General features: G+C 33.3%; 1 pseudogene; it reads right to left on the bottom strand.

Annotated features, from left to right (window-relative positions):
• Nucleotides 1–11,878: 11,878 nt before the first annotated feature.
• On the bottom strand, nt 11,879–13,032 carry LOC115969813 (annotated as a pseudogene).
• Nucleotides 13,033–14,666: the final 1,634 nt, after the last annotated feature.

Raw genomic sequence — 14,666 nt, forward strand, 5'->3', positions numbered from 1 at the left:
CCAACATACTAAGGTTTTGATCGTGACTTTAGATCTCACTTCTGATATATTAAAGCAACTTACAGTTCATGATTAGGTTCATTATTCTCTCAAGATTGAGAGTTTATGTAAATAGAAGTCGTGAGATTTATTATTCATTTGACAGTCGTTAGTAAAATAATAAATCTTACAGGGGTCCAGTTCAATATGTTTTAACACTTAAAACATATCAGCATATCAACTAAAAGTCTTCACTTCCATGATTAAAACAAATCATCTTAATTGATATGTTATATAGTCTTCGCATATGAAATGCCCAATTTCATCACCGACTATGAACTAAAATTCTGGGTTTACAAAGAACTTATGATTTATATCTTCTGTGACTAAATCACATACTATGCATCTCATGGACTATATGATAATGTCTAAATATTCATGTTACCATTATTTTAGATAATAATAAAACAACTTTATTAATCACAACATAATAACATACATAATGTCATACATAACATCATACAATAGGATTTAAAGGGCACATATCCTAACAATCTCCCACTTGCCCTAAAGACTATTGTGCACTAATCTAACTCCCATTCCCTCTAAATGTGACTTAAAAGTCCTTTGGGGCAAGGTTTTGGTAAAGGGATCTGCTAGATTATTTGCACTATCAATCTTTGCTACTATTACATCTCTTCGAGCAATAATGTCTTGAATGATGTGGTACTTTCTTTCAATATGCTTTCCTTTCTTGTGATTTCTTGGATCCTTGGATTGTGCAACCGCTCCTCTATTGTCGCATAACAATGTGATAGGAACTTGCTCCATTCTCACAACACCAAGATCAAAAAGGAATTTCTTAAGCCAAATAACTTCCTTTGTCGCTTCACAAGCAGCAACATATTCAACTTTCATAGTGGAGTCGGCAATACAAGATTGCTTAACACTCCAACTTTTGGCTCCACCTTCCTGTTGGGGTTTATGCCATAAAATCCAATTTATTGGCATGTCATAAATAATTAAATTGTTTAATTATATGAGATTATTTATAAATGAACTAATGGGACATTATCATAGTCTTTGAGATGCATTGTATGTGATTTAGTCATAGAAGGTATAAATTAAAAGTTCCTTGTAAACTCAAAATATAGTTCGTAGTCATTGATGAAATTGGGCGTTTCATCTGTGAAGACTATAACACATCAACTAAGATGGTTTATCTTGATCATGGAAGTGGAGACTTCTAGTTGATGTGTTGATGTGTCTTAAGTGTTAAGACATATTGAACTGGACCGCTGTGAGATTAATTATTCAATCAACAACTGTCCCCTGAATAATTAATCTCACGACTTCTAATTTCATAGACTCTCAATCCTAAGAGGATAGTGAACCCAATCATGAAATTTAGGTTACTTTGATATATCAAGAGTGAGATCTAATATTCACGGTCAAAATCTTAATATGTTGGGTAACCATACGTAGTGTTGAGAAAACACATATTCTCAAGATGGAATCCATAATCTCTTTTATAGAGACACGAAATATCCCCTTAAGATAAGTTTAGTGGGAACTGGTTATTCAAAGCGCCCACTTTAGTAAAGAGTTACTTAAGCTTATATTTATTGAAATCAGATTTCAATAAATGTGAATAACTAAAAGATTAAACCGGGTACTTAAGGATAAAATAGTTGTTTACAAAGTGATAGTTCATTATGACTTTGTTCACTATGGATATTTCATGGAGAGGTCAAATGATATCATTAGAGTCTTGGGATATGATTTATTAATAAGACCTAGAGTGCAATTATATTTATATAGTGGTATTAAATATAATTAATGGTAACTTTGGACTTGTCAAAAGTTGACAGAAAAGCCCGAGGCTCATTGGAACTAGAGTCTTATTTATTCTCTTTAGTCACATCTCAAGCCACAAACTAAAGCCCAATTAGGCAGGCCCAAAAGGCTAGCCCAATTAGATAAACAGTTATGTATAAAGAGAGAAACATGCAGAATTTTTAGAAGGTAGATCATGGAAATGGTGTGTATGTGAGTGTAAACCACTCTCTTATTCTCTCTTGAACACATACGTGTAAACTGATTGACAGACCACAATTCTTGGGCACCATGTGGAATTGAGATGATGATTAGAAGTATTCTCAAGTCTTGATTTTGAATTTCACTGTATCAAGGTATGCTTTCTATTCTTTGTTCTAGAATTCAAGAGTACATGTTATCTCTCATAAATAAAGTAGATATGTGTTTGTTGCTTCCGCTGTGTGCTTTGTATAAGATGCAAAACCAAATTTTCCAACACTCCTAAGGTGAACACACAACCTGAAGTGGACTTTCTGAAATCAAGATCTGACTGGTATCAAAATCTGTATAACCAATAGGTATCAAATCCCCACACCGATATACAAACATATAATCTCTCATTCTCCTTAGATACTTGAGAATATGCTTTACAGCCTCCCAATGTTTAGGTCCTGGATTTGATTGATATCGGCTAACTATGCCAATTGAATAACAGATATCTAGTCTAGTACAAAGCATGGCATACATGAGACTTCCCACTACAGAAGCATAGGGAATTTGTCTCATCATATTTTCTTTCTCAAGAGTCTTAGGCCTTTGATTATCAGATAAAAGAAGTCCATGTCTGAAAGGGAGTAATCCTCTTTTGGAATTTTGCATGCTAAACTGTTCTAAAACCTTATCTATATATCCAACTTGTGACAAGCCTATCATTCTATTCTTTCGATCTCGCCAAAACTTGATCCCTAGAATAAAGTTAGCTTCGCCTAGGTCCTTCATATCAAATTGGCTTGACTACCAAATCTTTACTAATAACATTACCCCTACATCATTTTCAAAGAGTAGAATATTATCAACATAAAACACTAGGAACATTATTACTTTATCTTAATGTCTTTTATACACACATGGTTCATCAAGATTTTGTTCAAAACTAAATGACTTGATTGCTTGATCAAATCTGATGTTCCATGATTTAGATGCTTGCTTAAGTCCATAAATGGACCTTTTCAATTTGCATACCATATGCTCTTGGTTCTTTGCTATGAAACTTTCTGGTTTCATCATATAGATTTCTTCTTCAAGATTGCCATTAAGAATTGCAGTCTTGACATCCATTTGCCAAATCTCATAATCATAATAAGTAGCAATGGATAAGAGAATTCTGATAGATTTAAGCATAGCTACTGGCAAAAACGTTTCTTTATAATCAATACCTTCTTTTTGTGTATACCCTTTCGCCACTAGTTTTGCCCTAAAGGTTTCAACATTTCCATCTATCCCTCTCTTCCTCTTGTAAACCCATTTGCAACCAACACGTTTAATGCCGTTAGGCACCTTTACTAGATCCCAAACTTGATTGGAATACATTGAATCCAATTCAGATTTCATAGTTTTGATCCAATGATGTACATCTATATTTTTCATTGCCTCTTCATAAGTGTAAGGATCAAATTCAGCCTCTTCTAAGATAGATTCATAAGTTTCTCCCAGACCTATAAATCTTACAGGTGGCCTTATAATCCTCCCACTACAACGAGGCTCTTGTGTACTAATCATCTCATGAGTAGAATCTTGTGGTATATCTAATACAGCCACATCATCCCTAGTTTCATCCATTGGTTGTTTAATTACTGGTTCATCTATTCAGTCAATACAACTTTACTTCTAGGATTAAAATTATTCACATAATCATCTTCCAAAAATTTGGCATTGGTGCTAACAAACACTTTGTTATCTTTATGATTATAGAATAAATAACCATTAGTTTCCTTTGAATACCCTAAAAACATGCATACTTCTGTTTTTGCTTCCAACTTATCAAACTTCCCTTTCAACACAAGTGTTAGACATCCCCAAATGTGGAGGTATTTCATACTAGGCTTGCGCCCACTCCACAATTCCTTAGGTGTGTTAGGAACTGATTTTGATGGAACTAAATTTAAAATATGCATTGCAGTTTTTAATGCATATCCCCAAAAGGAAATTGGTAAAGTTGAATAACTCATCATGGACCTAACAATTTCTAAAAGAGTCTTTTTCCTTCTCTCTACTACACCATTTTGTTGAGGAGTTCCAGGTGCAGTCAATTGGGATACAATCCCATTTTGAGTTAAGTAATCCTTGAAATCCCCAAGAAGGTATTCGCCACCACAATCAGATCGAATGACCTTTATGCGTTTACCTAATTGATTCTCAACTTCAATCCTAAACTCTTTGAACTTTTCAAAGGCTTCGGACTTCCGTTTCATTAGGTACACATAACCAAATCTAGAGTAATCACCAATAAAAGTAATGAAATACTCATAGCCACCTCTTGCTTGGATAGACATTGGACCACATACATTTGAATATACTAGTTCTAGGAAATCTTTGGCTCTATTTCCTTTTGCATTAAAAGGCCTTTTAGTCATTTTACCTTCCAAGCAGGATTCGCAAACTGGAAATTCATTAAAATCTAATGGTTCTAAAAGCCCATCTTTAACCAGTCTTTGGATCTAGTTTGAATTAATATGACCTAAACGTAAATGCCAAAGATATGCATCACTAGTAAAAGAAAACTTTCTCTTTAATGATTTCACATGTGAATTATTATCTAATTCATAATTGTATAATTTATGCTTATCAAGAGTTATAATATAAAGACCATCAACAACATTACCAGAACAAATAAACATTTTATCCTTCTTTATTACAACATTGTGTTTCAAAATAACACAATATCCATGTTTACCTAAATAAATTGCAGAAATTAAATTTCTACGAACATTAGGTACATATAAACAGTCTTCCAATATTAAAACTCTAAAACCAAAACATAAATTAAACACTCCAACAGCTACAACTGGAATTCTGCTCCCATCAGCCAAAGTAATAAACATTTCCCCCTCATTCAGCTTTCTGGTCTCTTAGAACCCTTGCAAAGAATTGTAGATGTGATTAGTACAACCTAAATCCACACACCAGGAATCCGTGGGATTTTGTACTAAACATATTTCAAGAAGGAATGAACTTTTCATGCCCTTATTCTTGGCAACTCTGAATTTTGGACAATTCCTCTTCCAATGACCTTTCTCGCTACAATAGAAACACTTTCCTTTGGCATAGTCCTTTTTCTTTCCCTTGTTGGCAACTCCTAAGGCAATTTGTTTACCATCTTGCTTGGTGAAGTCCTTCTTCTTCTTCTTCTTTTTACCCTTGCCTTTCGACTTAGGTTGAGAAGAAGAAACTTCAACCATATTAGCATTAACACTGGCTGTACCAAGAATGCCTTTTGCTGCCACCAACTCATTCATTAATTCAGACAATGTATAAATCTTTTTGTTCGTGTTATAATTAAGTCTGAATTCCTTGAATGATTCTGGCAGTGATTGGAGTATCATATCTGCTTGGGATTCTCCATCAATGTCGGCACCTAAAACCTCCAATGTATTTAGATGAGAGGTCATACTAAGACAATGCTCCCTTACTGAAGTACCTTCAGCCATTTTGGTATTATAAATCTGCCTCATAATTTCTTGCCTTGTAGAACAGTCTTGCTCATCAAACATCTCCTTTAGACTTAGCATTATGTCTGAAGCTAGTTCTACATCCTGCATTTGATACTGTAAAACATTTGAGATAGATGCTAGGATATAGCACTTGGCCATCTCATTAGATTTCTGCCAACGATTATATCGTTGTTTTTCCTCAAGAAGAGCATCTAATGATGGGAAGTTAGGATAAGGTTCATAAAGCACGAATTTGTGCTCTTCAGCAATGAGAACAATGTCCAAGTTTCTTTTCCAGTCAACATAGTTGGATCCAATCAGTTTGTTTTGATTAAGAATAGAAACAAGTGGGCTAAAAGATGCCATGATTTAAATCTGAAAATAACAAACATGAATATAATAAGTGTGGTGGGCCTTTTTTGCAACTGCAGGCTAGACTACCTTCTGCCACACTATGGACCAATGGTTCAGGGTAGGAGAGTCAGGACTGGCTTGACTGCGACACACCCCAAGCCAACTTGTGCACAAACTAAAGCCTCTTCGCTAAAACCTTGGTCACATGCCCATAGCAGAGGAAACTATTACAAAAGAGTCATGGCAAGTAGGTGTAATATGAGCAATAAAAAGAATATGCTCACTGTCAGTCTGAACACAAAAAATAATACTAAATGATGATCTTAATAAAGGAAGAAGCAATGCAATAATATAAATGCAACATAAATAAAATGATAACAATAAAGAAAGGAAATCACATTAATGCTTAATCAATAAAACAAAGTAAAAATGGTCAATTTGCCATGCTTGATTTCTCTACGGAGTTAAGTCCAGGAAGGGAACCACTCTTCAATGTGGGCAATCTCACAGGAAAATCCTACCACGGAAATTACCCACTTTGAGAGAATGAGCCTAAATGGCTTATCCTTAGATTCCTCAATCCTTACTAGAAGGTAGGCTTTTAGAGGGAGAGAAGAGAATAGCCTATTGGTGCATGCCCACTGTCACACTCTTGCTTACTCTCTGTTTTTCTTTTCTTTCTAATTCCTTTTTTCCTTTCTAAGTTTTCTGCTTTATCTTTCACTCTCTTGTTCCCTCCTTCTATCCCCCTGTGCACGGCTGAGGTACCTTTTATACTGCCTGCTGTGTCGAATTTTTACTATATTACCCCTTAACCGCTTTTGTCTTGGTGTGGGTGTCCTTTCCAGACCGCCCACTGGTCTGTCAACTGCTCAGCCATCACCACTTACCTGTGCTGGCCATGCCATATCCCATTCCCAGACAAAGAGTCTTATTTGTTTTCTTGTTCACCATGGCATTCCTATCCGAATAAGAATGGGTATTCTCTCTCACTATCCCTTATGGCATGTACCTAGTTATTCCAACTCATTTTTCCCTTTTTTGGGTGGCATGTCATCTCAGCAGGACATTTTCCCCAAAAGAGTTTGAGTGGGAATCCCAGAATAGGCTCTCCCCTTCTCCCCACCACCAGACCATACCCTATCTTACCTCTAACCCATGGCCCACCACTCCTATATTGGCTGGGTGTAAGTTGGTGGTGCCTAAACCTTGTGCGTGTTCCACTTTCATGTGTGTCCATGGCTTGTCTACTGTTCATGCGTTTGCCATGACCTGAGGGCTCATCTGCTTTCTTTGAGGTCCTTTTGCTATTTTTAGGCCTATGGTTTATTATTCCTGTCATTTGGGCTTAAAGGTTTTCTTCTCAATTTACTAACTCTTTTCCTCCCATATTGTTAGGCTTCTTCCTGTTATTGGGCCTCCTTGCCAAAGTGGGCATCAACAATAAGTAAACCGGACATTATCAATTTAGCATATAAACATATAGTATGGAACCTTAATAAAACCATAACATAAAATATGCAACGACAACCCAATCCATGTCTATAATTCCTTGGTAGTAAGTATATTATAAATATCATGATTGACTGAGAACTATTCTCATTATTAGTGCTATCATGATAACTCTTATCAAACACTAATAATATGCCGTACTAACTTTAGCCTCTAAGTAAATAATGACATAGCTCCTTTGGGAGGTTAACATTACACTTAGTTTAGTGTACACCATTATCTAAAATCATGTGTAGTCACATTTCATCTACCTTATTGTGTTTAAACTTGTAGTACCATTTAACAAAACACCCTCCTTTGGGATCATGAGGCATATACGCCAAGACGAGATGCTTGTTTACATTACTTTAAACATGTAAGTTCGATCTTGTAGTACTATGAAGTAAACACCCTCCTTTGGGATCGCGAGGCATATACGCAAGACGAGGTACTTACCCACACTACTATGAACCGATAATGGAGGTCATGAGATCTAACCCTTGTATCTCTCTCCCACTAGATATTTTAAAAGAAAGTTTTTTAATTAGAAATCATGTGTAATCTTATCACACATAGCCTTGCACTTCATCTATGTTTTAACACTTAGTGAAATTTCAAAAAATAGTTCATTCGATCGATCGAAGGTATTTCCCGATCGATCAAAATGTTCAACAAATTCATTTCGAAGTTTTTGGATGACTCAATCGACTCTCAATTCCTATTCGATCGATCGAAAGGCAAATTTGATCAATCGAAAGGAATTTTCAATCGGTAGAAAAATTGAAGAAAATTATCACAAAGTCTCGGGTTGACTCGATCGATTCTCGATTCCTGTTCGATCGATCAAAAGGAACATTCGATTGATCGAAGGGAATTCTCGATCAGTCAAAACTCATGAAACTGAAAATTTTTCAAATTTTTTTGGTAATCGTTTTTGACGTTTCACATGAACAAAACATAGTTTCTTGATCACATTAGAATGAGATTGAGATTGAAACTGAATTTCATTGATGCTATAGTCTTAAAGTTCAATCTAACATACTTAATATCAAACTTAAACAACATCATAACATCAATATCAAATTTTATCAGACAATAATTTCAATAATCATGCAGAAAATTGATTGTAGAATCTTCTAACATTATGAAATTACTGTCTTTGATTCCAAAACTCACAAAACATGTTATACAAATTTGAAATAGAAGACCACTCCGATACCAATTATTGAAAAAATACATGAAAATACAGTTTTGTATCTCATACAAAACATACACAGTGGAAAATTAATGGATTTACTTCATTCGCAATTGATAACATATACTACGTAAATTTCAGAATTTAAGAACAAGAGAACGTATCTTGGTGCAGTGAAATTCAAAACCAAAGATTAGAAGTACTTAGGAACACTTTTAATCTTCACTCCAATTCCACTTGTACCCAAGAAGTGTGGTCTCTCAATCAGTTTATACGTATGTGTTCAAGGGAGAATAAGAGAGTGGCTTACACTCACATACACACAATTTCATATATTATTATGCATTACAAAATTCTGTATATTTCTCTCATTATATATAACTGATTATCTAATTTGGCTAACCTTTTAGGTCATTCCAATTGGGTTTTAATATGTAGCTTGGAGTGGAACCAAAATGGACAAATAAGACACTGACTCCAATGGGTTTTAGGCCTTTTTATCAACTCTCAACAAGCCCAAAATTACCATTAATTATATTTAATACCACTATATAAATATAATTGCACTCTACGCCTTATTAATAAATTATATCCCAAGACTTTATTATACATTCAATCCCTTCATTAAAATATTCGTAGTAATACAAAGTCATGAATGTTGATTGTCATTTTAAAGATTACTACATCTTAATCCTTGAGTACCCGATTTAATCTTTTAAGTTATTCATCATATATTTATGAAATCCAATTTCATAAATATATATTTTAGTAACTTCTTACTAAGTGGTTAGACCTAACACTCTAAATAACCAAACCCATTAAACTTATCTCAAGGAAATATTTTATATCTCCATTAAGAGATTATGAATTTCATCTTAAAAATATATGTTCCTTCAATATTAAATGTGACTACCAAACATACTGAGGTTTTGATCGTGACTTTAAATCTCACTCCTGATATATCAAAGCAGCCTACACTTCATGATCTGGTTCATTATTCTCTCAGGATTGAGAGTTCATGTAAATATAAGTTGTGAGATTTATTATTCATTTGACAATCATTAGTAGAATAATAAATCTCACAACGGTCCAGTTCAATATGTCTTAACACTTAAAACATATCAACTAGAAATCTCCACTTTCATGATTAAGACAAATTATCTTAGTTGATATGTTATAGTTTTCGCAAATGAAATGCCCAATTTCATCCCCGACTATGAACTAAAATTCTGAATTTACAAAGAATTTGTGATTTATATCTTCTGTGACTAAATCACATACTATACATCTTATGGACTATATGATAATGTCCAAATATTGATGTTACCATTATTTTAGATAATAATAAAACAACTTTATTAATCACAACATAATAACATACATAACATTATACAATAGGATTTAAAGGGCACATATCCTAACAAATATGAAGTATAATTTCTAAATATATAGACATGTGTGGTTTCAATTTTTTTTTTTTTTAAAGCATAAATCATATATCTGAAATTTTCAATTAGAATTAAAAGTTATGATTAAAAATCATGTCCAAATTTTTTGTGCTCTAATTTATATTCCATAAGTTATAGTTTCGTGTGTGTTTGATTTTTTTTTTTTAAATTTTAATTATCTTATAAGAAAAGAAAAAGAGAAATTATAATAATTGAAGTATAAAATTGAACTCTTATTGTGTGTTTGGATCCACGTTTGCGCGTCTACGTTTTCTTATTTTGCGTTTTCCTCTTTTTTCTTTTTTCCCAGCCGCAGTTGTTGACCATTCTAGATCCAACAATGCGCATCAGTGGCACTGTTCATGTACTGTTTGTGCATTGTTCACTACTGTTTGTGCACTGTTCATCAGAAAAAAAAAAATATATATATATATATATATATTAAAAATGGGTCTCACGGTACTATTCACACATTTAAAAATTATTTTGCTACCGTGTTTTCAGTTTTTAGTTTCAATAAAAATAAGTTGTATTCAAACGGATCCTTAATATAGGACGGAGGATTTTCATTCATAAATGAGTGGAGGAGATTGGGGTATGGTATGAGGAGATTGTAAGAGCCTATTCAGCCCCCCCCCCCCCCCCCCCACACACACACACACACAAAAAAAAAAAAAAAAAAAAAAAAAAAAAAAAAAAAAAGATGGATTATAAAAAAAGCGCCAAATTGCACACGCACATAGAAAAAAGATGTTGCCACTAGAATTTGCGCCAAATTGCACACCCATCAGTAAAGGTTTACTTTGACACTTCAACAGAATTATGTTTAAAAGTTGCCAAAATATGTTGAGACTGTGGCATAGGTCACGGACCATGGTTCTATGTTTAAGAAAAGATGCGAAAGGTGTTAGGTATATCCATTCCACTCCCACCTCCGACAATGGCTGCCTATGAAATTCATATTTTAATTTGATTTGTGGAGAATATTCAATTATGATGATGAGCCATTTTCCAATTGGCTTCGGTGGAGATCATGACGTTAATATGTTTTATAGACTAGACTAGAAACATTACAGCTAGAAGTGAAGGTTGCTTACGCAATTGCTTATCACGAAATAGCTGAATTTTCCAAATTTTCTTGCTTGCGTTTGATAATCGCATTTTCTCGGATAAACACCTGGAAGAAAGATTCTTTCCGTGTCTCATTTTTCTCACATTGAATCCACTTGAAACGCAGTCAAAAACTTTTAGGTGGGGAATCCTATCAAGCAGGAAGACTGACGAATGAAACTAAGTCAATAAACCATATTTCCTTATCAAATTCCAAGCTTAAATATTTATTACATTCATCAAACATTTACTTGAGAATTTCAAGATCTACGAGGAGGGTTCCAAATTTGAGGGTCTTGTATATCAAAATTAGTGAAAATAGCTCTAATGAAACAAGAAAACCTGACAATGTCATCCAACCCCAAAAATGGGAATCTCAGAATGAAGAGCATATTTTGTTAAACAGAAACAAACCCATCAACTAAAGTATTATTATTACAAGCTCCAACCAACTGAATAGGAATTGCATTGCAATCTAAGAAGCACGGATTCGAACATAATCTAAGAAGAAGAAGCACAGAACCAGAACCCCAAATAAAAAGTGTACGTGTTTCCTAAAACATAGTAAAGAGAGAAAATCCAGGAACATGATAACCATCACTGTGATCACTAATTGGATTTACAAGAGCTTATATGACATTGATCTTGTTCATCCCTTTCTTCCTAATCCAGTTTAGGGCATTCCTAGATTCCAAAACAATAAAAAAAAAAACATTAGGAATAAAATGCTAAGCGAACCAAATTGAAACAACAACATACAAAGCTTTTAGAGATTGAAATCCAAAACGCATCCACAACCCAACAATCCATAATAATAACTGGAGTACATAAAACATAAAAACACATTCATTAAAATGATAAAACAAACTACTACTACTACTACTACTACTACTACATCATCTACAAAATACAAACCCAATGAGAAATCCAAACGACCTTCCATAACAATTTTAACATATCAAGCCTTTTCTACATAGCACAACCCCAAATTATTAAACACCATTACAATGACTCATCACCACAAAACCGACTTCTACTAACAATGAAAGATCAGAGACCGATGGATTGATCAAGGCATGAACATATCAGCCATGATCGGCTGGATCGGACGGTTGAGCTGCCATGGGTTCATCATAGAATCAGGAATCTCCGGAATATCCACGGAGAATCCACTCATTTCTTCCATCATCTGAAGCACCGAGTTCAAGGATCGCAAGCGATCTGTGAGTTCCGCATGCTGAGCTCTGAGAACGTTGTTGGCGGATTCGATCGCCCCGTAGTTCTGCTCCTTGGCGTTGATCTTCTGCATCAGATCGCGATTCGAGAGCTGCAACCGAGTCACCTCGTCCGTCAGATCCTCCAGCTGCTTCTGCTTCCTCATCCGAGATCGCCTCGCCGATTCGCGATTCGACAACATCCTCTTCCTCTTCCTCTCGTCAATCGCCACATCCGATCCAGATCCAGATCCAGATCCAGGATCCCGAACTCGCAGGTCGTTGAATCGAAGCCATTAATTACAAATTCTTTTTTTCTTCCGAACGAATTTGTCAAAATCTATGAAAATTAGGGTTTCTAAAGAGTTAGACTACAAAATTAAAAACAAAGATCAGGCTTAAAGAGAAATAAAATCAAAATCAAAGATTTAGGGATTTAGATCTAGTTCATGAAAACACGTAGAACCAGTAGAGAAATACAACGGAAAACGAATGAAGCAATCGAATTCGACGCATGAGGATGGTGTGTGTCATAGAAAAACTAAATTCATTGAGAAAATCGGAATCGAATACCCTAGATTTCAAATTGAAAAGCTTAGAACTGATAGGGCTTTTGGGTTTTTGAAGATAGAGATAAAAACGATAACAATGGAGGCGGAGAATACTAGTGGTTGAAAAGTGAAAGCAAAGAAGATAAACATACGCGTGGAATTGTGGTTTTATAGAGGAAAAAAAAAAAACGTGTTGGGGTTATTGTGGGTATTATTATTTTATAAAATTTTGTGGGGTTTTTATACGGTGGGTTTGAGCGGATTTTGAGGTTATTGGTGTCGGTGTCAAGGCTGGCGTGCTAGGTGACGCCAGCTGCAACGTTTAAGGCACTTCTTACTTCGGGACAGCTCTTTTTTATGCTTTTTATGGTTCGAATATTCTTTTGCTCGGTCAAACTTTGCATTTAAACTCACCTTGGATAAAGTTTTACTTTCTACTAAAAATACTTTTTGTTATTTTCAAATACATGAAAATTCTTTTTTTCTATTCAAAAAAAAAAAAAAAATTTCTAAGTGAGGTTTTAGAATGATTCAAATCTAGTTTTGTTATTTACTTTTGTTTATATATTATAATTTAATCATTAAAAAATCAAATCATTACTTTTTTTTTTAATTGAAAAAACATTACAACGATATTATCTATTATGAGATAGAAATGTTGTCAATTTAAGAGAGGTTAAATAGAGAAATAATAATGATAGCGATGATCTTATTTAGAAAATAAGCTAGAAATTTATGTGTTTATCTCAATTTTTGTGTTTATTTTTATTTTGAAAATATAAATAAAAAATTACAGTTGTAATTACAAAAGTTTTAAAAATTATACATTCAATTTTTTTATAAAAATAAACTAGATTTAAAGTTTATCTAAATTCTAAACACACATCTCTAAATAAATAAATAAACTAAACACACAAATTGAGTAGATGAAAATAATTAATTAAACAAAATGCACATACATATTACTAAAATACTTGTATTATATATATTTTATTAGCAAAAGCAAAAGCTATGTATGTGTGTATATATATATTAATCGGTAAAACTAAGAGAAAATCTAATTAGATTCTACAATTGAAGTCCAAATTTGCATCATATGTCTTAAAGTATTTATTTTTAGAGAGAATTTTATTTCTTAATTTTTGAGTCAAATGTGAGACTACATTATAAATATCCATCAAAGTGAATTATTATTTACAAAAAGTAATGAGTTTAGAATTAATGAACATAAAATATTTTAACAAAAATTTAAAAAAAAAATTGACAATTTACATTTTCTACCTCGATATTCTTACAAGAATTTTTAAAGAGTTAAAAAAATATATAAGAATGATTATCAATAATATTTAAATTATATGTGTAAGAATTATACTATGCATATTGATGTATATCAATAGGTAAAACTCAAAGAGCCTTCCAAAAAAAAAGAAGGTAAGACTCAGAGAAAGTTTAATTAAAATTTGAAATTAAAATCCAATTTTGCGCCATGTGTCTAAATGTTTGTAGAGAACACACAACAATTATCCACTTAAGTTTGTACCATGTGTCCATTTAAATTTTTTAATCTTTGTGCCAAGTGAGTTTTTTGAGAACAAAATACTAAGAATCTAATATTAATGAACTATGAAATTTTTAAAAAAATAATAAAAATCACATATACTCAATAAAAATCATCACACAACAGAGATCACCACACATTTTTATCGTATTAAAAATTAAAAAAAAAAATCATAAGTAGTATTAAATTTGGGTAAAAATTTTAATATGTGACTAATTACGTTTACTTTTTAAAAATA

The sequence above is a fragment of the Quercus lobata genome, chromosome 12 (genome assembly GCF_001633185.2).
Source record: "Quercus lobata isolate SW786 chromosome 12, ValleyOak3.0 Primary Assembly, whole genome shotgun sequence".
NCBI lineage: Eukaryota > Viridiplantae > Streptophyta > Magnoliopsida > Fagales > Fagaceae > Quercus > Quercus lobata.